The sequence below is a fragment of the Lissotriton vulgaris genome, chromosome 7, assembly GCF_964263255.1.
Source record: "Lissotriton vulgaris chromosome 7, aLisVul1.2, whole genome shotgun sequence".
Classification (NCBI taxonomy): Eukaryota; Metazoa; Chordata; class Amphibia; order Caudata; family Salamandridae; genus Lissotriton; species Lissotriton vulgaris.
This window is the reverse complement of record NC_141695.1, coordinates 1,428,456,147-1,428,476,607: the sequence shown is the minus strand read 5'-3', so window position 1 is coordinate 1,428,476,607 and position 20,461 is coordinate 1,428,456,147. Positions and strand designations below refer to the sequence as shown.

The window sequence follows — 20,461 nt, the reverse complement described above, 5'->3', positions numbered from 1 at the left end:
CACGCGTCCCACCTCCTCCACTGCAGCACACCTGCTACCAACACTGCACCACTTCCTGCAGCACGCGTTCCATCTCCATTGCTGCACACCTGCTACGAGCACTGCTGCACGCCTCCCACCTCCACTGCTGCGGCACGCCTGTCGCCTCCAATTCACCTGTTTCTGCAGCACGCGTCCCACCTTCATCACTTACACTGCACTGCTTCCTGCAGCACGCGTTCCACCTCCACTGCTGCACACCTGCTACCAGCACTGCATCACACCAACTACCAGCACTGCAGCACGCGTCCCACCTTCACTGCTGCACACCTGCTACCAGCACTGCAGCACACCAACTACCAGCACTGCTGGAGTTAAAGTGGAGAGAGTGGGGATAGTTTATGGCTAAGCAGTTTATTTTCACTGATATTTATCCCACTGATAACGGAGCGTGCTTGGCCTGTGTCTGCTAGGATGTTGTTAGCTTACCCGCCCCACCCCCCTCCCGCTGTCCGTGTCTCCGGCCCCGGCCCCACTTGTTCTTTATTTTGCCGTTGCATCTCACACGCCTGAGACATGGTGAGTTTATCCTGTCATTGTCTATTTCCTACTTATTCATTTAACACAGCCGCGAGGTCGCAGAACGTAGTCAAATAGCCAACATAGGCACACACAATGCATCTAATTAATCAGTCCCACCGCCATTGTGGCTCTCACGCACTCTTCCTTTTCACACTCTCTTCCTGTACTCTCTCTCCTACACTGTGTACACCCCTCATCCATCTGTCTAGCAGTCCATGCCCGCTTTGTTCCCCTTATGCTCCCTTCGGCACAATTCACTAGCCATGTTTTCGTAGAGAGTTATTAACTGAATGGGTAGAGTTCAGAGCGGACCCCTCCAGGGAAAGTGGAGAGAGCGGGGATAGTTTATGGCTAAGCAGTTTATTTTCACTGATATTTACCCCACTGATAACGGAGCGTGTTTGGCCTGTGTCTTTTAGGATGTTAGCTTACGTTAACAAAAGATGAAGCAGGTGAGAGGTTTACCTTTCCTAAATCCTTATCACAGTCTAAAAAAAAGCTTCTTTAATTTTACGAACTAGTCTTTCAAAACCAAACTCAAGCCTTAGTAACTACAACCGCCAACAATGACATTTTTTGCTGAAACATTTCCGTAGTTTACTTTCCATAACCTTTAAGACTTGACATGTGAAATCGTTGTCATAATAACATAAAACGGTTATGAGGGCACATTTACAAACATTCTCCTGCATAGAGCAATAGGCTAGGCATTTAATTGCCCTGATTTCAAGCACTTACTTGCTCGTACTCCCCAAGTACCTATGTGTTGTTGAATCATAATCTTTTTAAAGCGGTTGGAAAGGCTTCAGTGTCCGAATTTGTTTCTTTAACTTTGGCCACTCTATTCTGTCTGTTGAATGCAGTGTCAAATCCACTCTTACCACATAGTGAAGTGAGGGCAGGAGATTTGTGTGCTCAGTCCCGCGAGCTACAAAGAGTGTGTTTTGTAAATATTTCCACAGCAGTACCGAGGAGCCTAGTTTTGTGATCGCTGGGGAGGTTTTTTCGCACTGTCTTATACGCTGGTCTTGTTATACTGCCCTGCCAAGCATTTGGGACTTTAATCTTTTTTGTAGGCAGTTGAAAAGAGAGATGAATTTCTAGCCCATAAATTCGACTTTTTCTGCATTACGTAGGATGAAATGGTTTATCTGGTTTTCGGGCTGTATGATGAAGTGACAGGTTTTGATAGATTGTATCTAAAAGGTAGCTGAGCCGGAAGTCAACTCTCGCTTTTTGTTGATTAGTATTCATGCTGATATATACTATTGACCTATCCATTTAACCTGCACACACCACCGGCAGAGGGCCACTTGAAAACGGATTTCTCCTGGTGCTTTAAGAAGAGATTTGCTTTGAGTGCTCCTGTTAAGCTATTGGACATTGATTGACAGGTACCGTAAGGGCTGTGAGAGCTGTGTGGGCTGTGAGAGCTGTGTGGGCTGTGAGAGCTGTGTGGGCTGTGAGAGCTGTGTGGGCTGTGAGAGCTGTGTGGGCTGTGAGAGCTGTGTGGGCTGTGAGAGCTGTGTGGGCTGTGTGGGCTGTGTGGGCTGTGAGAGCTGTGTGGGCTGTGAGAGCTGTGTGGGCTGTGAGAGCTGTGTGGGCTGAGAGAGCTGTGAGGTCTGAGAGAGCTGTGAGGTCTGAGAGAGCTGTGAGGGCTGAGAGAGCTGTGAGGGCTGAGAGAGCTGTGAGAGCTGTGTGGGCTGTGTGGGCTGAGCGAGCTGTGTGGGCTGAGAGCTGTTGGCAATGTAAATAACAATCCCATTTATTTAGAAGTAAAAAAAAAAAAATGTCATGAGCAATGCCAATAGCTCCAACTTTTCCAAAGGCGAAACCATTGCATTATAAATGCTTGTTTGCTATTGTGACTGATTCAGAACTGTGATTTTTGTAGTTAAGGGGATACTATTGCTCTGGTGTTAAACCTCAAACTTACACACAAAAAAAAACCCAACACATTATCCTCACATTTACGTGATGGAAAGTTTTGGAATCTTTGTGAAACAGCCCAAAATGCAACATGGATGCATCACATTTTTCCACTCTAAACTGACCTTTTTTGCAAAGTGGGTAGCTGTGGATTTTGGGCCCTAGCTCAGTCGCACCTCAGGAAACCTAGCAAACCTGCACAATTCTGAAAACTAGACAGCTAGGGGAGTCCGGTGGTGAATGACTTGCATGGCTCTCACTGGGTAAGTTTACCCAGAAGCCCTTACAAACAGCAAAGTTTGGTAAACACATTTTCCTTACATTTCTGTGACGGAAATTTCTGGAATCTGCAGGGAGCCACAAATGTCCTACTACCCAGAACTGTACCCACTTGTGTAGGTGGGGCCAACGTGCTAGGTTGATAGATAAGCGATAGGGATAGCTGTGGTATTTGGAGCCATACTGTGATACCACCCCCCAGCAAACGTTCAAACCACAGACATTTTTGAAAACTAGACAACCAGGGGATTCCAGCGTGGTGTACCTTGTGTGGATACAGAAATCACACATTTTCCTTACATTGTCACGATGGAAACAGAATTCCCCAAAATTCCTACCACCCAGCATTATTCCCCTATGTGGCGAGAAAAATGCCGTGCCACTTGTGTGGCTGGGGCTAGTGCCTCCAACAGGAACAGAGCAAACCAAGGTCAATTGTAGCCCTTGATCTGGATATCTAGTTCTAAGAACGGTCAGGGTATTGTAGGTTGAATACCTTATTAGGCCTTAAAAAATCATAAACCTTTTACCAAACCTACAGGTCTAGTTACTTAAATAATCTACCTGAACTAACTCTTATGCAAAAACTGCTTTCAAATTACGTGATCCTGGGCCAAAAAAGATTACCTGAGCCGCCATGTTCTTCACTATCACATATGAGACCACCTGAAAATATGTGAGTTTAGCATATATGCTGTACAAAAACTCTTTTGTTTGATTCAAAAGAATAAACTTTTGTTCCATATAGAATGCAAGTCTAGCCACTTAAAGGATACATATGACCCCTGACTTGCCTCTTAGTTCATTAAAAGCATGGTCATCGGGGGAAGGTAGTAGGAACGTTTCTCAAAACATGCTTGAAAACGATCACTTTTAATAAATACATAACTAAAGCATGAAGTGGTAGCAAAGTGCCATTTGCAATCAGCACAATTTCCATTGAAATGGCCACAACATTTCCCAGTGACATATGGTTTAATTGATAAAACTGTACAAACAATGTTTGGAAATTGACTTTCTGCAAATATTTGTCATTTGCACATCAAGTATAGAGTTCCGATTTGTGTTGCTTCCATTTAAATCTTTGTTTGCATTACACTTCTGAAGTACAAAAAAAGTGCTTTCGTAATTCCTGATATTTTTTGATTTATACTATTCATTTAAAAGTTATTTAAATGTTGTGTATTTAAAAAAACGACATCCTACAGCCTTCACAATCATTATGTCAGCTCACTTTACAAAATTCTCTAACTGTAGTAAAGGAAAGAAAAGAAACAACATTTTCCAGGATAAGCAGCAATCAGTAAAGAAACCAGGGAGAGGAGTAGGCCTAGAGGCTAGGGCAGCCCACCTCGAATCTGGGGACCTGGGTTCAAGTCTCGGCAATGGCAGCTGAACTTCCTGTGATTCTGGGCAAATCACTTCATCTCCCCGTGCCTAAAAAAATAAATGAATGTGTCCTCATGTAAGGCAACTGGTGCTATGTAAAGCTCTCAGATACCCGATTCGGGTCAAGTTCACGCAAAACAAAACCAAAACAAACAAGCATTTGCAATGCAATAGGTCTCGCATCAGGAAAGTTTGAGCTATTGGTATTGTAAATGACTAATATTTTATTTATGTGTTGGTTTTGAAAATAGCGAAATTAATAGCTTTTGTCATTCACAATGCCAATAGTTTTAACTTTCGCAAATGTGACACCTATAGCATTTGTAATGCAATATGTGTTGTATTTACGTGACTTAAATGTATTGATATTACAAATAACAATGTCTTCATTTTTTTAGGCATATGGCTTCGCCATATGCATCGCAGGCGCGAGACCTACAAATCACAAGAATGGAAGTGGCGAAGAATGCTTCCTCTTCAATATATGCCAAAGACAAGGGTAAATGGCGTTTCGACCTAACTAATTTGATATGATCATTATCAGGACAGACAACACAAATATCTGAGCATCCAATGAAAAAAATTTGCACGTACTGAATCAAAAAAAGTAAGGCGACCTGCATTGATAATTTTTGGCAAAACTCAGGAGTTCAACATTAGGAGTGATGAGGGCCCATATGGATAAATGAAGGCCCTCACATGGGAACCGGTGCGAACTTAGGAACCAGCCCAATGGAAGTTGGGAAAATTCCGCTTTCACGCTGCCCGTTGTATCGAGCAAGCATATACTTCGCTATTCGTCAGTTCCTAAGGTAGCACCGGCTCTTATGTTGGGGCCTTGATTTATCCCTACGGTCCCTCATACTGCCACAAATGTCATCACAAACATATCACACTGCCATGTGACCCACACATGCATGACTCACCACAATGACAATATCATACACACATCACCATAAGGAAAGAAAATAGATTGCACTCCAATAACCCAGGCAAAGTAAATTGCAGTATTTTATTGGTTCTCAAAAGGGAAGTGGGAGTGGAGGAAATAGTGGGAGGGAGAGCGAGGAAAAGTGAAGGGGGCAGGCGTGGAGAGAGTGAAGGGGCAGGTAGACAGGAAAGAGATGAGTAAAAAAAAAAAACAGTCATAAAAGTTAAGTATCCTACAGCGTTTTTTGTTTAAAACAGCATGCATAATTTTAACATGACACTAACTAAAATAAAGAAAATGCATTGCACTGCAGTTACCCAAGCAAAGTAAAGCACAGCATTTTATGGGTTCTTATGAGGCATGGGGATTGTAGGAGGGAGAGAGAGGAAGAGTGAAGGGGGCGGGAGGGGAGGCAATGAAGGGGCAGGTAGACCGGAAAGAGAGAGTTAAGAAAGAGTAAAAAAAAAACGTAGAGAGGCATAACAAGTTAACTATTCTACAGCGTTGTCTTTTTAAACAGCATGGATGCCGGTATTGCATATTTTTAGCATGACACTAACTACAATGCACACGTTTACATAATCATGGTGTGCTCCTTTGCATACCTGCGGTACCTGAAAGGCCCATGCATCATGCAGCTTTCATCTGGTGCTGTGTAAGGCCAGGTGCTGCCAGTAATCACAGCAGAGCAGAGGGAGAGGCCGGTGTGCGATGAGAGACAGGCCAAGCTTTCCGAAACCTTTTCGGACTTTCCTGAAAAGAGCAGCGTCTCCGAGGTCGGCTGGTGTGCGCTGGCAAAACTGCCCCGTTCTCCCACGCACACCTCCCATGCCTGCCATCTGATGCCCAAGTAGTAACAAAATGAAGCATTGAAAAATATAGCGCGGTCATGTTGAAGCTGTGTTCATGGCACAGGACCACTTTAGTGAACAGAGAGACAGGAGATTGGGAATGTGCGCGCGCGCGCGCGCGCGCGGCGGGCTCCGATCGCTTTCCTGAGTGTGCGCGTGACAGTCTCCTGTCTCCTGGGAAGCAGAATCGGCAACTATAGAATCGCGCCTGCGCGATGGCATATGGCTTCGCCATATGCATCGCAGGCGCGAGACCTAAAAAGACATATGACCTCTCCTTGAACAGACAGCAAATGTGTCATTATAAAAATATTTAAACGGGATCTTTATTGTTCATTCACTTATGAATGAAAAGAACACCTGTTAAATTGCAGCTCAATTTAACAGACTAGTAGGACCCAAAAATAGCTCGACCTGATAAAATCCGACTTACCACCAAGAAGGGCATCAACTTTATTGGGATGCCGGGAGCGGAGGTGGATGGGCCCATGCCCAGGGGGGCTGCTTCCCCCTTAAAAATATTGCATAAATGCAGTCCCTAGTGGGCTTTCTGCCAATAGGTGGCAGTTTACGTGTAATCGCCCCCAGGGAGGCTTTAAGGCTGCGCGCTTTGTTTGTAGGGTGGGGGCATGGTAATGCCCATACTGGGCTGGTAGCCCCCACCCCTATAGTCACAACAACAAAAAAACACGGATGTTTAATGGGCTTTTTGCCCCTGGGGGTGGGGGGGGGGTGGGGGGTGGGGGTGATCACCCCCATATGACCTGAGGGGGGCAGAATGTGTCTGATCTGTTTAGGGCTGGCGTCATGCCCATGGTGGGCAGCCCTCATCCTAATATTTGTTTTGAAAAAAACTTCTCTGGCATCTAGTTGGCTTTCTGCTCCCCTCCCGGGGGTGGGGGCAGATCTGGGATACATGCCCCCTTCTGCCTCTCAGGGCAGAAAGACCGATTCCCCATTCAGGTGGAGTAGTGGGCGTGCACATGGATGGCAGGCCCCACCCCTAGGTAAAAAAATAATCCTGGCACTTAGTGGACTTTCTGGCCCCCTCCACGGGGGAATATTGGGGGTAAATTACCCGCATCCACCCCTCAATGGCAGAAAGACGGATGCCCCATTTGAATGGGGTGGGGGCATGACTATACACATGGAGGGGAACCCCCCCCACCCCTATATTCAATTTTAAAAAGAAACGCTTTCCCTGACGTCTAGTGGAATGTCTGCTGTCCTGGGGAGCAGATAAGGGTAATTACACCCATCCAACACACAGGAAGGGCAAAAAGACTGATGCCCCATTTAAATGGGGTTGGGTCATGGCCATGCCCTTGGTGAGCATCCACCAACTCTATAAAAAAAATATCCTTTCCCTGGTATCTGGTAGGCTTTCTGCCCTGTTTCTGGGGGCCGATAAGAAGTACTTACCCCTATCCAGCAAGACTGATGCCCCCATTTAAATGGGGTGGGGGCATAGCCCTGCCAATACTGGACAGCCCCCACCCCTAGATTAAAGAAAAAGTTTGCCTGGTATCTAGCTGGCGTTCTGCACTCCGGGGATGCAGATAGGGGGTAATTAACCCCATCCGCCTCCCATGGGGCAGAAAAACCAAAATACGTCAATATGCAGGGTGGAGCACAAGCCCTTGCCCCATCCCTAGTGCCTAATGGGTAGATCCCTGCTTGGGAATCGCCCTCCTGTGGCAATACCCCAAGCAGGGCTCCACTGGGCGGGGACTACCATTGGAAAGGGGAGCTTCTCCCCTTTCCAATGATACCTCTCCCAAAGCAATCAGTGTTTGGGGCGCTGAGATATGCCCTAGGCACTGATGCAGTGAAAGTAAAATGAGCCCATCAGCTCCTTTAACTTTCACTTTACTGGAATGACATCAGCGCGCCCTGTGCCCTGGATGCGAGCACCAGAGGGGCCTTTTTAATACTTCACCAATGTAGGTCAAAGGCAGACATATGCACTGGAGAGGTAGCGCAGGTGTCGGCAATTGGCCAACAAATGGACTTAAAGGGTTGATAGCCTATAATGTAGCTCCATCTATAAGAATGTAGGCCACATCCATAGAACACTTAACAAGTGACTTGCCTCTTATTACTTAAATAGTATTGTCAAGGAGACGTTCATGTTTATAAGCTCTCACTTTAATAAAATATTTTCAATCCAGAGATATAATCAGACAAACAAACGGGAAATGCTTCTGAATGCAAAGCATTACTTCAAATTTGTATACACCTTATCATATTTTAACAGGGAAACATCATTTACTACGAAGTCTTTACCACGCGTGACGTTTACTACGGTTCACTTACCACACAAACGTCTTTTCAACGCGGATGCATTCCACGACCGTCTTTACCACGCAACGTTCTTTCCTTCCAGTCTTTGTTCTTTCGTCCTGCGTGTTCATCATTAAGAAAAAGGAACTATAAAAAAAGGGGGCTTGGGGGGGTCTCCCCCCCCAAAAAAAAGTGTATTGAAAAAAAAAAAGAAGAAAACTGAGAAAAAAACGATATTAAGTGCCTCTGACGATCAAGAAAAGAGCCTCCCCAGCGACGTGGCGTGTACGTCATTATAGTAGTCCTATCTCTATTTTTCAAAACGTGTTTTGACGCTCGTTTCCGTGAAGGGCAGCTGGTAAAAGGCTGGAGAGGTGAGATAAGGATCCAATGTTTATACATAAAAAAATATAATTAGAGCGCATTGTAAATTAAAAAATTAAAAAAGAAAGGTAATCTGTAGTATTGGTTGGTTATAAACATCGATATTTTGCTTTGTTCGGCAGTTTGGAAATTATTATTTTTTTAGCCTATCAGTATCATTATGTACAGGACGGAAGAGGTTTGTAACGTAAATTTTGCGGTGTATAATCGTGCGTTGAAAAATGCTTCGTGGTAAAGACGCATGCGAAGTAAAATTCGCGTGGTAATGCCATGCGTGGAAAACGTTAGCGTTGTATTATCATATATTCATTTTAACATTATGTTTTTTGAACGATTTTCAAGCCAAATATCTTTATAGCTTGGCTCATGGTTGGGGTCTTGGAGTCAGCGCTGACCTTTGCATAGGGTCACAGGACTCGCTCTTAATTTTTTGGCTGACCTCCTCCAAACATTTGTGGCCTCGACTTAAAGCATCTGTATACCCTGGCAAAACAAGAGCATGCACTGGGAGCATAAAAGACAACATTATATATTAGAGTGTAGTAAACTACTTAGTCTTTTAAAAATAAAAACATTTTGAAAATCCTCAGCCTTCCCATAAAAGCTTAGAATTTTGCATATTTGTTTGTAAATTAAATACAATGTTTCATCATTTGTTTATTTTTGGATGTATACTTTCTTCTGTCATTCATGGTGGAAGCACAAGTTATAGCCGGCTCACTGAACTATAAATACATTTTCTGTGTATTTTTTGCTTTTTAAACATTAGTCTTCCACTCTTTTTAGCGCCATAGTATAACTTTACTTTAACTGTTTTCTCTGTGAATTTCTAGGGTTTGTATTAACGTAAGCAAAGATCACCATACCAAAGTAAAACATCACTTTCACCTTTGTTTTTTTCAGAGAAGGGAAGATTATATCAACAACACAATGTGTTTGAAATTGAGAGTTTACAGCGTAGTCTGTTGTGGGAGTGAAGGCCTCGCATTTCAGTGAAGGGAAGATTATATTAACAATACAATGTGTTTGAAATTGAGAGTTTACAGCATAGTCTGTTGTGGGAGGGAAGGCCTCGCATTGCATTACACAAATTAACTCTTTCTTAACGACGGAGGCATCGTCCTCCCTGACATCAAAAGGTATTACTGGACGGCCCACCTAGCGGCAATTAACCACTGCACGTATGGCAGAGTCGATGACCCTGGTTACACCATGGACAAATGGCTTCTTCCCAGTAACAACTAAAACAGAGCCCTATACTCTCGACCTAATAGGGTGACATTGACAGGTCCTACTAAGCACTCCGTACACGTCTGGCACATTGGGTTGGAGAAATAGGTTGACTATGGCTACCCCGCTCTGGGACTCCGGCTTGGCAAGCTGTGGAAGACTAAAGGCTTTGACAAGTGGGAACTCATAGGCATCTCCACGGTTAAGGAGGTTTGGGGGAAGGGAAAGATCAAATAATTTGAAGAAATGTAGATGGAGTATAAACTCGCTCACTCTGAATACTTTCGGTATGGACAGGTTAGGCCTTCCCTCTTATCATTTTTGCCCGGTGAGTCGGAACCCTCAGCAGCTTCCCCTTTAGAAGATAGAATACTAGACGGCCATCTACGTGACAAAACAATCTCTCTAATATACAAAAAACTGATTAATCACAGGACTGAATCTCTTGAGGTGTTTAGAGATAAGTGGTCACACGACGGAATAGAGCTAGATGAGGAAGACTGGCAGCCAGCTGTGTCCTCTCCTAAAGAAGTCGCAATCCCAGCTCGCCTTCGACTGGTACAACTCAAGATTTTACATAGGAATTACCTTACAGGACTCAGGTTGGTACATATGGGACTTTCAGACTCTGGGTTTTGTTAAAGGTAATGTGGTCTAGTTGGTACCTTTATGCATATTATTTGGGAGTGTGAGCAGGTCACCACATACGGGCGCAACATACATAACACTATTCACAGAGTACATGGAGTTTCCCTTTCTCCGGATGCAAGGATATGTTTACTCAACATATGGGAGCCTACTGATTTAAACAATTCGCAGACGCAATGGGTCACGCTGCGTTATATGATCGCCAAATGGAATATCGCCCAGTTATGGAGAGCGTAGCATCCCCCCACCTGGAAGGGTGGAAAAACAACTTAGATTGGTGTATGTTCAGGGAGAAAACTACGTATCTTGCGAGGGGACGCCCTCGGAAATGGTCATTGATTTGGGGGCCCTGGAATAGCGATAGAGGAGAAATTTGTACACCACCTATTGGCGCTGTCCCTGATGATTCCCCCTCTATGTGAAGTTCCGATATCATTTTGAATTTTGTTTATTCTGTTACCCCATGATGTATGCTTGGCTACCGTAGTTGACCCTCTGTAGTGTATATTTTTTGCTGATGTTTGTTTCAATAAAAAGAAATATTTAAAAAAAACAATACAATGTGTCTTGAACCTTTGACATTTTAAGTGAATTTCTGAGGTTTTCTGAACATATTCTGCCAACTCCCCCCATGCACACAGCCTTCGGGCATGTACACCAGGGGCTTGGCCTAGGCCATTGCCCATGCCCGGCCAATCGACAGCAGCCTGCCCTCCGTGGTCAGCTTGGTGCCCCCACCCGGTCGCATCTGTTCTTTGTCTGCATGAACCCCATCACTCTCACTTCTATTGTGTTGACACTGACCTCTGTTGCTGCACCTGCATCTCTCCTATCTCGGTTCATGCCCCAGCCACTCGATCACTGATCTGTTATCCTGCCACTACCACTGTCCCTGTGCTGTAGCTGCCCACTGTTGCTGCTTCTGCCTCTGCCGACCACCTCCCTGATTTTTCATGTGCGTGCCTCTGCACCCAACCTCGCTGGTCAGTTGAGTTGTCACCTGTCTGTTTTGCTGCTGCTGACCCTGTGCTGGCACTGCCCTCCATTGCAGCCTTTTCCCCACTCACTCCTCGTTCTTAGTGTGTGTTCCCCGGCTCCCACCTCGATCTGTGGGTCTGTGGCATTACCACTGGCCTCTCTTGCTGCCACTGTCCCCTTCTTTCTGTGTGTGTGTGGCACTGCCCCACCCTCCCCGGTCTGCTTTGCTCCTACTTCCTCTGTGCTGTAACTGCCATCTATTGCTGCAACTGTCCCGTCCCTCCATTCTCCTTGTGCGTGCGTATATCTACTGCCTCCCGGATCCTGGTCTGTTGTGCTGCCACTGCCCCAATACCGCTGCGTTCTCCATGTGTGTGCTCCGGCCCCTACCTCCCTGGTCTGTTGTGCCATCACTGCTCCTGGACTGCAACTGCCCGCTCCTCCTGCCCCTGCCTACTCCGTATGCTGTATGCAAGGCTCGACCCTCTCCCTCGTCCATAATACTGCCTCTGCCACCCATTGCTGCCCCTGGCAACCTTGTTTTCCGTATGCATGTTCCTAAACCCTCCCTTCCATGTCTTATGTGCTGACACTGTCTTGCGTTGTTGTCCTTGCCCCAGAAACCTCAATTTCAGTTAATTTTCCACATGAAATTTTAGACAGAACACACTTCCCTTTGCCTCAGTCAAGCATAAGGATGTAGAATCCTTTTGACATTACAGATGTGGAGCTTCAAGGGGGGCACCTTCAATATTCATGGTTGTAAGTACTTTCCTTACAGGTTCAATTTCTGTGAATTGAACATCTGTGTCACTTAGGAAAGTGCCATTTTTGTATGGTCACCCCCCCCTAACTACACACACACATTTTGCCCCAAAGCAGATGGTTATGACTCTGAAAGTGCACTGGAGTCTGCTGCCCAGGACCCAGACTCAATGCTCTCTCCCTAAAGCTGATATGTTTGAATTGGTATCCCCAATTGGCAGATGAGTATAACCTCCTTGAAAGTCCCTAGTATATGCCTCATGGCTGCCGCGCATCAGTTTAATCATGGCACTGGCATGCAAGCATTAATTTTAAACTATAAGTTGAACAGCATTGAAATTTTGGATAAGAATATAATTTCTCAATCTAAAAAAGAAGTGGGCGTGTGCAGTGTGAAGTCCTCTTCACTTGGAGTACAGTGTGCTTCCTGAGTCACTAAGCGGTACAAAAGGGGGTGGTGATGGACGGAGCATCCGAACCAATCAAATACTCACACCCAGTCAACAGATCTGGGTTTGATCCATCACCGTTCTTTAGCCCACTCTGCCACCCCAGTTCAGACATGGCCATATGCAAATTAGTCTGACCCTGTGCCTCATGGGAACAGTCCAGCCCGAACTGCCAAGCCATGCCTTCCCTGGACAGGAAACAAGCTTCTTTGAGCACAGGTTCTTTCCAGTTCCTTTTCAAGGTTTCTGTCCCTCAATTCCAAGCTCTCCTCCTCTTCTTGGCGTCTCTTATGCATACTTAGGAGCTCCCTCTTTATGCATCTGTAGCCTGCTCTCCCCCTCTTTCTCTTTCTCACAGATTCTTTCTGCACCTCGGTCGTGAGTTCATTCAGCACTTTGTGCACAAACTACCTATCCCTCTCTGTCTTCCTGTCCATCTATTCTCTGTGGCTGGAACAGTTTCTGAGGTTTTATGCAGACTTGTATAGGTCCTGCGGGAAGGTGCCCGAGGTGGATATTGACAATTATCTGGATGATGTGGCATGCGCCTGGTTATCCGACGTTCATAGAGAGTATCTGTGCCTGCCGATAGACGAACGGGATGTGACAACACCGATAGCGGCCTTGGCTAACGGGAAAGCGCCCGGTCCGGATGGACTGACAGTTGAATTTTATAAACAATATGCAGACATTTTGCCACCGTATCTCCTCGAAATGTATGCGGAGGCCAACGAAGTCGGGGAGCTACCCCCATCATTGCGTGAGGCGCTGATGATAACGTTACATAAAAGAGATAAGCCAACGGACAGGTGCGATTCCTATCGCCCACTGTCTTTGCTTAATATAGACACTAAAATTCTGACCAAAATCATCGCAACTCGCCTCCAGCCTTTGATGCAAAAACTGGTTCTCCCCGATCAGTCGGGATTCATTCCTGAACGGTCTACATCCTAAAATCTGCGAACGGTCTTTTCCATGTTCCATGTTCTAGAGCCGGATCTACAGGCAGCGGCTTTGTTCTTGGACGCGGCAGCTGTGTTCTTGGACGCAGCCAAGGCTTTTGACTCTATTGAATGGCACTATCTTCGATATGTAATGCTCCGCATGGGATTTCCGCCATTGTTCCTGCAGGGGATTGCAGTGTTGAATTACAGGCAGAGTGCATGGGTGCGGGTGGCGGGTCTCACGTCGGACTCTTTTCCCATTGCAAGAGGCACACGTCAGGGCTGTCCCCCTTCGCCCTTAATCTTTGCTTTGATATTAGAACCACTGGCGTGTGTGATCAGACAGCGACATAGAGAGGCAGCACTCAATTTTAAATTTAGACCGGTGGGTATTTCACTCTACGCCGATGACATGGTTCTTTTTGTTCGGGAGCCATCTAAAAATCTGGCACAACTGCTTAGAGAATATGTCCGGTTTGGCCGCCTGTCCGGGCTGGCTATAAACTGTGATAAGTCTTTTGTGGTACCGCTGACCACTTCTACTACGTGTCCAGATTTGGAGTTCCCATTAGTCTGCACTGCAGATCCGGTCAAATATTTTGGAGTCTGGATACATAGGGACCCCAAGATAGTGGTTACGGAGAATTATGGCAAAGCGTGTGCGACATTGGAAAGTCAGGTAGATGCCTGGATAGCGTTGCTGTGTCGCTGGCGGACCGCATTGCTTTGATAAAAATGGTGGTGCTGCCGCGGTTCCTTTACCTGTTCCTTAACATCCCTATAGTGCTCACACAGCAATTCTTCAAGACGTTAAGAAGTCAGCCGATTCGGCTGGCATGGGGCGGTAAACATGCTCGTGTACAGTGGTCGATATTAGTTAAAGGGTACGAGAGAGGCGTATTTGAGGCTCCAGACTTTTACGTGTACTATTTGAGTGCACAAGCTCACTATTTGTATTACTGGTACAGGCCGCACTGCTTCACACCACATGTTGCGGTGGAGGAAGGAGATGCAGCCCCGATTCCGCTGCATAGTGTGATAACTCACCGCAGGCGTGGCACCCCTAAGGCAGAAATCAACTTGGTTGACGCTCCTATAATCAGCCTGGTGGAATATTGGGCATATGGCACGGAAACTGCCGATCTATGCACCGGCTATATATCTGGAGTGTCATGCTGCGTTGTCTGTGACACAGGAGAAGCCGTCGCTCCGCTTGTTGACTGAGGCGGGACTCAGAACTATGGCAGACGTTTAGGTGGATGGCTCTGCTCTAGCGGAGGAGGATCTGGCTTATATTAACAACCAATCGTTGTTGTTTCGGATTGCAATACACCGTTTGAGGCACACTCAGGGTTCACTATCCGATATATCCTCAGGAGCCACCGGCACTGGCGTCATTGCAGTAGGCGCTCACCACCCCAAGCAATAAAAGTTTAGTCTCAAAACTATATAAGATGATAACGTTTGAAAGTGTGGAGGGCCAGGATTGCAGTTGGGAGCGTCTGTCTGCCTCAACCCGTTGCCGAGTCAGACTGGAAATATATCTGTGGCCTGACGGGAACACTGAGTATGAATGGAAATTTGAGGATAATCCATTTTAAGTATATACACACCAAGTATACTATACCCCACTAAGATTACATGGATACGGGATGCGTGCATCTGAAAGGTGTAAACACTGTGGTCGTGACAATGCGGATTTTATGCATTTGGCCTGGGACTGTAAAACAGTATGGGAATTCTGGGAAAAAGTGGTGAAGTGTTTGAATGATATGGGGAGTGTGGAGCTGCGCTGCGATCCGCTCGCCTGTTTATTATGTTGTGTGCCACACATCAAGGGAGTGACCGGGAAGTTTGTGCGCCTTGCATTACTGATGGCGGCTCGGAGAGTGGTTATGACTAGGATAGGGCTCCCGGTTTTATGGTACTTATTTCTTTTAACATTTCCGTCTGTATTTATCCATATTTATTTTTGGATCATTTGATCTGTATTTATCCATATTTATTTTGTGTTTTTCAGATAAATGAAGTTGTAAAACTGTACATTTCCATATTTATTTAACTGATAGACGTGCAGTCATAATTTGATGTCTGTTGTGTTTTAGCTACTTAAGCTACAAAATATTACATAACAGTATATACACTGGTAAATATGAGCATTTTACCACAAATGTATGTTGGCATATGCCGTTATTTAAAGAAATTTCACCCTGTTTTTAAATTTCCAATGTTTTCCATCTGCTCAACTGTTGGGCTATATTTCATGAAAGACAGCACGGAAAGTCACTTAAAAGAAGACCAATTTTCTGTATTTATCCACTTTTAAAAATAAATGCAGACAGAAAACACAATGATTTCTGTCTGTATTTATGTGTAAAAATCCGTAAAAACGGATTTCTGGTAGCCTTAGTTATGACGTGGGGGGGCAGAAACAGGCCAAAAGTGGATTTATGGATCAAGGATCTGGTCTATTGCAGGGACAATTTGGTGACCTATGCGGAGGAGTTGCCGGAGATCTCAAGGCCTAGGGACATATGGGAGCCACTGAGGATATAGCTGCTTAACCAAGAAGAGTCTGCAGAGGTTTAGCTTACAATGGAGGGGGATGTTTACTCGCTATGTTCGGTATGGCTACAGCTGCTATGAGATTACAGGGCTAGTGTGGAGGGCCAGGATTGCAGTTGGGAGCGTTGGTCTGCCTGTCTGCCTCAACCCATTGCCGAGTCAGACTGGAAATATATCTGTGGCCTGACGGGAACACTGAGTATGAATGGAAATTTGAGGATAATCCATTTTAAGTATATACACACCAAGTATACTATACCCCACTAAGATTACATGGATACGGGATGCGTGCATCTGAAAGGTGTAAACACTGTGGTCGTGACAATGCGGATTTTCTGCATTTGGCCTGGGACTGTAAAACAGTATGGGAATTCTGGGGAAAAGTGGTGAAGTGTTTGAATGATATGGGGAGTGTGGAGCTGCGCTGCGATCCGCTCGCCTGTTTAATATGTTGTGTGCCACACATCAAGGGATTGACCGGGAAGTTTGGGCGCCTTGCATTACTGATGGCGGCTCGGAGAGTGGTTATGACTAGGATAGGGCTCCCGGTTTTATGGTACTTATTTTTTTTAACATTTCCGTCTGTATTTATCCATATTTATTTTTGGATCATTTGACCTGTATTTATCCATATTTATTTTGTGTTTTTCAGATAAATGAAGTAAAACTGTACATTTCCATATTTATTTAACTGATAGACGTGTAGTCATAATTTGATGTCTGTTGTGTTTTAGCTACTTAAGCTACAAAATATTACATAACAGTATATACACTGGTAAATATGAGCATTTTACCACAAATGTATGTTGGCATATGCCGTTATTTATAGAAATTTCACCCTGTTTTTAAATTTCCAATGTTTTCCATCTGCTCAGCTGTTGGGCTATATTTCATGAAAGACAGCACGGAAAGTCACTTAAAAGAAGACCAATTTTCTGTATTTATCCACTTTTAAAAATAAATGCAGACAGAAAACACAATGATTTCTGTCTGTATTTATGTGTAAAAATCCGTAAAAACGGATTTCTGGTAGCCTTAGTTATGACGTGGGGGGGCAGAAACAGGCCGAAAGTGGATTTATGGATCAAGGATCTGGTCTATTGCAGGGACAATTTGGTGACCTATGCTGAGGAGTTGCCGGAGATCTCAAGGCCTAGGGACAAATCTATTCTCTGTGGCTCTCACCCCGATCTATCCACCATGTCACATAATTCCACTACACAAATCAACTCCACACCACACAATTCCACATCTAACAATTCTAATCCAACCCACATATTTCTGCTTCACTCCGCATACTCCCACTCTACTCCAAACCAAAACACATGGGTAAATGAGATGGCAAATTACAACGCTAATAGCTCTAACTCTCGCCACTGCCAGTTTTATGTTTCTGATGATGTTGCATAAATAATCTGCTACAGGCACTTCTAAAACTGGATATTTCATTGTGGCCATTGCTAGCAATTGGCCAAAATACATAGATGTTTGCACCTTGGCAAGAGAAATAAATTCGTCAGAAAGCCATAAAACCCCCTGTGAGGAAATCCGGACCCTAATGAAGCGGTTGTTGCAGGAGCAAGTCGGAGGACCCGAGCCAGGCAGACTGCGACAGGGCAAGACGGAAAATTAGTGGGTTGAATGATTGCTTCCACGCCACTATTCAAATAACAAAACTGTGGCGGTCAAAGTTTGTTACTACCAGTGCTTTAAAATGGGCCGGTACTGTCCGGTACGGAGTACCGGCACTTTTATATTTCGCGAGGAAGACGAGTACCGGCACTTCTGAAGAGAAATGCTATACTTTTCATTGGAGAATATAGGCACTTCCTACAAACGAGCAGGTACTCTGGTACAGAGTACCTGCACCTCTATTTTCCCATTTCAAGCCCTGGTTAGTACTAAAAGAAATGTCTGCTGAAGAGCTGCGCGAAAGGGAAGCCGCAGCTGATGAGCTATTTAACAATGTATTAAGCACTCGAAGGGACAGACCTCGCCGGGAGGGGAAACTGACATTAGAACAAAGCTAAGGCAATTGGAAAAATTGATGCTAAGTGAACAAGCGAAGTGGTGGGAGATGGGATCCGTCTCCAGATATTTGGAGATAGATCTCAAGAGGTCTTAGGATTCCCGTGGCACCCAGTTACAAAATCCCTAAATGTGGTTATGTTAAAAGAATGGGCTGGAAGTAACATGGATGTGTCAATGAGTTTGATGAAAATAATAGTATTGAGAAATTGACAGGAATGCGCTCCAGGCCGAAACTGAAATCCTAAATAAAGAATTAAAAGCAAGTGAACAACAGGAGTTGATTGGGAAGCTAAAAGGAGAAATTGTGATTGGACTAAGCAAAGCTATAGGATATAATCAAAGAGTGCAAAGCACACAAATTCCTAAAGGAAAAAATGGACTACGAACAAGGACAAATCTTCACATTTCCAAGAAGATTTAAGAATATGAAAAATGTCAGAAGCCAAGCGGGCGCCGCAAGAAAAGATGGCAGTAGAAACAGGCTCAGAGTACAGCTCGAAGTATGAAACAAACTCTGATGCAAGAAAGGGAGCAACAGGAGGGGTACAAGTAAGAAACACATTGTCCCTGGGTGTGAAAGGAGGCAGTTGTTAGGCCACACCATAGCCATGGAAGTGGCAAAAGGCAGACTGGGGTTTGCAGGGAGCCATGGATAGGCCCAAAGATCTGGCCGTATCCCTGCTGTCTTTAAAGTGCTCCAGAGCCAAGTCTGCCTATTTGCCAAAAAGGTGAGAGCCATCAAAGGACATGCCCATGAGGGAAGATTGGACATCCGCTGAAAAGATGGTAGTTCTCATCCAGGCATGGCATCAGTGCCCCCGACCACACAGTCACTCTGTCTAATGTGTCAGTCATGCCCAGCCTAAATCTTATGGTGAACTTTGCAGCATCTCACCAGTTAGCAATAGCATGGGTGTAAGGCTTGGGCCTCCTCCAGGACCATGGCCATTACTTGTCTACCGAATTCCACACAGTGTGAGTGTAACATTCCAGGACACACGTGGTATTTACCAAGAGCAGTGCTAGGCTGGCGGAAGAGAACATCCTCCTGTCAAAGGTATCCAGCCTTTTGGATTCTCTATCTGGTGGAGTGGACGGGAACGCACCAGGTTGATTCGGGAGGTGGAGGCTTGGGCCACCAAGCTCTCATGATTGGGGTGCTGGGGAGGAAACTGGGATCCCCAGCAGTTTCCCAGTGCAGGGCTTTCACCAGGCTCCGTGGTCGAGGTCAGAAAGGGAGTAGGAGTTCGGGGGGTGGGGGGGAAGCTTCCAGCTGAAGCACTTCTGTCAAGACGTTTGTCTGAGGCCAACTGATGGTACAGGACCTCAGTCACCCTCCACACAACCAATGCAAAATGATGCTCCTTACTCCTCAGCAATGTAGGTGAGGTGTCTAACCCACTGGTATACACTAGTTGCTCATACCAGTTGGACTCTGGTTCATCTATGGGGGTAATGGAAAGCATAAGGGTCTTCAGACTCTCTCCAATAGTCTCCCTCTACAGGCCTACCAAAAGAACAAGCATTGGAAATGCAATAGGGCTTGCATTAGGAAAGTTTAAGCTATTGGTCTTATAAATGATTTTTTTTTATTCATGTGTTCTTTTTTCAAATAGTTAAATTAATAGCTTTATCATTTTCAATGCCAATAGTTATAACTTTCGCAAATGTGACACCTATAGCATTTGTAATGCAACATGTTTTGTATTTATGTGACTTAGATGTATTGATATTACAAATAACAAAGCTTTTAATTTTTGTTAAATAATTAATACTTAAATAATGTATTTAATTTGTAATGGCAATAGCATACATTTTTGTAAATAACTTTTGTGAAGATTGTGTTCAGTGTTTTTTATTGTGACGAAAATCCAAGAACAGAAGTGAAATATTAACATCATTTTGTGATTTGTAATAAAGCATGAAAGCTTGAAAACAGCTTGAAACATTGAAAGAACACATTTGAACCAGTGATGCTGTGGTGGTGCTGAGTGATGATGTGGTTCCGCTGAGTGATGATGTGGTTGCGCTGAGTGATGATGTGGTTGCGCTGAGTGATGATGTGGTTGCGCTGAGTGATGATGTGGTTGCGCTGAGTGATGATGTGGTTGCGCTGAGTGATGCTGGGGTGGCACTGAGTGATGATGTGGTGATGGTGAGTGGTGCTGAGTGATGCTGTGGTGGTGCTGAGTGGGAGATGGTAAAGAGAGGGAGAGAGGAGAGAAAAGGGGAGAGAGGGGGAGA

At 45.0% G+C, this 20,461-nt stretch overlaps 1 protein-coding gene across 9 annotated transcripts in view; it reads right to left on the bottom strand.

Annotated features, from left to right (window-relative positions):
• LPIN3 (lipin 3) overlaps window positions 1-20,461 on the bottom strand; it is a 428,785-nt gene that overhangs the window by 308,171 nt on the left and 100,153 nt on the right. The window contains exon 1 of one of the 9 annotated variants that reach the window (XM_086932220.1): window positions 4,121-4,142. The exons of the other annotated variants lie outside the window; for them this stretch is intronic. The gene's annotated coding sequence lies outside the window, so the exon portion shown is untranslated. Of the gene's footprint in view, window positions 1-4,120; window positions 4,143-20,461 lie in introns of those variants that run through there. 9 annotated transcript variants of the gene reach the window in all.